At 45.1% G+C, this 3,915-nt stretch overlaps 1 non-coding gene across 1 annotated transcript; it reads right to left on the bottom strand.

The window, feature by feature from the left end:
* Positions 1–3,327: 3,327 nt before the first annotated feature.
* TRNAA-AGC lies at positions 3,328–3,400 on the bottom strand. The gene has a single exon. It is a non-coding gene; the product is annotated as a tRNA-Ala (tRNA).
* Between the last annotated feature and the right edge of the window lie 515 nt (positions 3,401–3,915).

Below are 3,915 nucleotides of genomic sequence, written 5' to 3'. Positions count from 1 at the left end.
TCCATACAAAGTGGGTGTAAAATGCCATAGATCACAATGGCAGCATTTGACATGCTCACTTAGCACAGATGTAAACAGTATTGCCAAACCCAAGCATTAGGAAACTTTAGAAAACCAAAACATGTGGAGTTAAGGTGACTCATTCTGCCCAACACGGCTGCACATTCTTAACTCTGGCCCCATTAGGATGGCAATGGGAACCGGGAACAGTACCTAACTCCTCCCCAGCAAGACCATTTCTTTCTGTGCCCATCACAACTTCAAATCAGCACTTCTGTTATGGTTGACAGGCAGTCTCTCACACTTTTCAGAACATCAATTGCACCGATACATAAGCCTCTGAACACCTAGAAATACAGATGGTATAGAGCATTGTGGAGCTACAGTACATGCGTACAGTAGGAAAGACCCTCAGACCATATCCTCACTAAGGCAAAAGTTGCATATAAGGCAGGCTAACTGAACACTAGATGGCTATACCTCGTCTATACTTGACCATTTCTTCTACTCTGCACAAACCAACCCAGAGCTGCCTGAACTTTGTCCTAGGAAGCCTCTCGGAACATCATGCGCACTTACCTCTGTCCACTAGTGCAGTGTCATGAATGCTACCGGCCTCATACTGATTCCCCAAGGCAAGAATGAAGTATACAGTAGCCTTACCTCTGCCCCCTACAGCTGACAAAAGCCACTGATATACTTGCCAATTTGGGGACTTCAAAAAGCAGCTTGCACAGAGAGCACAGAGGCAGAGAAACTTGCAGCCAGAAGCTGAAATTAAGACTCAGCTCCTGGCTGATATTTCCTATTCCCGTCACTACTCTTTTCTCATCCATTTTATCAAGGCCCTGAATCAGTAAGTATCCTACACACAGTGCTAGTAGAGCTCTCCCTGGCTTGATACTCCTCAAGCTGCTGTGTTTGGGGCCCACCTCACTGGGCCCCAAGTGGTTTAAGCCTTTTGAGTCTGAACTGCTTCCACTGGGATCTCTAGACACACTCTTGGGGTACAGATCCTCTCTCTTGCACTCCCTTCTGAAAGCTGGGGCCATGCAGTGCAACTGCCTAGCCCCTAGGACCAGTGCTGACCCCTCAGACTCTTCTGTAGCTTAAGCACACCTTCCCCCAGAACTCCAGCTGTGTGTGCACTCTGGGTTTAGTTTGTCTCTTCAGAAGCATGTGATAATGAAGCAAACATGCACAGAATTCTAAAATGCCATTGCATTTTACTTAGATAAAATGAGAGATCATAGATCTAGGCAAAGTAATATACACAACTGTATGCATTTGCTTGCCTCAGGTTCCTCATCACTCTGCAGAGTTCTTTGGCCTTAGCAGAGCTATCTGAGGTGTCCAGGATCCTCCCTTCTGCACCTATTCTCTTGAGAATCATGAAGTCTCTCCCTCTCTCCGCTCCAAGTCAGCTGCCTTCCTTTCACTTTGGCTGGTTCCACAATTAACAGGGCCCCATGCTATGAAACCATGCCTGCCTCATCCTGTTTTCTGCTAAAGCTTCCCGTGTCTCTCTGACTTCTGCTTTTCATCCCTATTTCTTTGTTCTGTTGCTAGGAATTGTCCACTCTCCACTTCCCCAGTACCCTACAGAAAAACTTGGTTGTATTAGTTTTCCTGTATTAGTTTCCCAAACCATTGTCCCAAAGTGTTTCCACCTGAACAAGCAACCAATGAAGGTCTAATGACCTACCATTGTCCCTGGTCTGTAGCTGGTTCTACAGCCCTGATAGCAGATGGTTGTCTCCACATCCAGTGATGTATGCAAGGATACAATAATTTCATAATAATTTCATAGCATCAACCAGAAAAAATAAATTGTACTGTTGCTCGATCTTGCAATCCCATTCTTGGGTTAGCATAAAAACAGATAGAATCTCTGTAATGATGACACAGGCATGAGCTCAGTAACAGCAGAACATGCATTTATTACTGGAAGAGCAGACAGTAGGAGTTCCCCTTCTGCAGCTGGACTCCAAAAACCACATTCACTTTTCCCCAATCCCTAGGCAGAAGCACCCCCCGACCTCACTTCCTGGGTCAGGGGACTTTGTCCTTTAGATAGGCAGGAAACACACCCTTTAGGGGCTGTCTTTGGCTGTGCCCTTCCACCCCCACCTCTTGCCCAGCACGTGTCAATTGAATGTTTCATAGTGCTATATTAGTTGACAAAACAAAATTAAATTTTTTGCCAGAATTAAAAAACTGAGCTCAATGTGCACTCACTCACAAAATACACACGCAGTATGCCAGCTCTCACTGCACTCACAAAATACACACTCAGTATGCCAGCTTTCTTTGTACAAAGAAAAGGAGTACTTGTGGCACCTTAGAGACTAACCAATCTATTTGAGCATAAGCTTTCGTGAGCTACCTGAAGTGAGCTGTAGCTCAGGAAAGCTTATGCTCAAATAAATTGGTTAGTCTCTAAGGTGCCACAAGTACTCCTTTTCTTTTTGCAAATACAGACTAACACAGCTGCTACTCTGAAACCTTTATTTGTACAGTATGGCTAACATAGTACTGCCACATCACGGGTTTACAAATCATGAATCAGGCTCCCCAAAATCATGAGTTAAAAAAAATAATTTTTGTGCTCTTTTTATTTGCCTTCTGGTTTTCAAGCCTTAACATTTCATTTTTGTCAAGGTTTTCTCTGTAACCATGATGATTAGAACCTTTTTTTAAAAAAATGAAAACTAAGATTCTCATGTAATCACATATCTCCAGGAGTTGGGGCTTTAAGAAAAACACCAAATATTGTTAAACTTGTAATAAAAATTGTGGGAGCTGGCAACAACGTGCTGCTTATGCCTGCAGTTACCTGATCTTAGGTATGGTAATCTGGGGAGTTGCAGGTGCAATTGGTGGGTGTGTGTATTAGAGGGATCCATTCATTTTAACTGGAGTGAACAGTCCTGTTACAACATGCAACTAGCCCAAGCCCATTTTTGCAGAACCCATTGAACTCAGGGGCTTTTTTTTTTCAATAGGACGTAACCGATATGGGAAAATTATTTTCACTAGTCACCTGTGAGCTTTTTCTGAGGGCAAAATGCGCATGTGCAAATTGTTATTGTTATGTTGCAGGATTCAGTAGGGAACGTGTGTATTTGTAGGGTTTCAGTTCCCTTTGCTGGGGTCTGTCAAGGCATAGTCCGTTTACCAAAATATATGGGGAAATAATCAAATTCAACATCTGCAATCCATGGCTCATGCACTTTTAAACAAATAATTGAAATCACGTGTTTTCATGTATTCATAAGCCAGAAAGGAACTTTTTGAAAGCCCCACCGTGAAAAACATTCTACTTTCTGGAGAATGCGGGCATCGATCCCGCTACCTCTCGCATGCTAAGCGAGCGCTCTACCATTTGAGCTAATTCCCCAAGCTGTAAGGTCTTTCTCAGTCACTCACATATAAGCACCTTCCTCATCGCGAGACCTACTCTCGCCTCCCCGCTTCCTCGAGCGGCAAGCTGTTGTCAGGCAGTTTCGCTACCTCTCTTCTCTGCTGAGGGCACAGTTCCTTCCGTTGGCCAATGGGGAGGCGTGATGGGCGAGGCTAGTTTTGTGTTTGCGGCCCTCAGCTTCCATCCCGCCTTCTATGTACCCCCATTGGTCGCACACCAGTCCCAGTCTTTTACCAACTGATTGGTCTAACCCGGTTTATTTTTAAACGGTAGTCGCGGCTCTGATTGGGGAACTAACACGCCTGTCACTGTGACGTTGAGCTGTTGCTAAGGCGTGAAGGTGGGAAACTAGAGGGGCCCACCCGGACGCCCCGATTGGCCTTTGGGATCCCTTTCGGCCCGCCCTCAATCCCCGTTTAGTCCACTGGTGCTGTAGTTCACGTGTTATTGGCGGCTATGCTATTGTCCAATGGAAGTGGGCTCGGCGGGGA

The sequence above is a fragment of the Chelonia mydas genome, chromosome 6 (genome assembly GCF_015237465.2).
Source record: "Chelonia mydas isolate rCheMyd1 chromosome 6, rCheMyd1.pri.v2, whole genome shotgun sequence".
Classification (NCBI taxonomy): domain Eukaryota; kingdom Metazoa; phylum Chordata; order Testudines; family Cheloniidae; genus Chelonia; species Chelonia mydas.
Note: the sequence above shows the minus strand (reverse complement) of the source record. Positions and strands in the feature narration are given on the sequence as shown.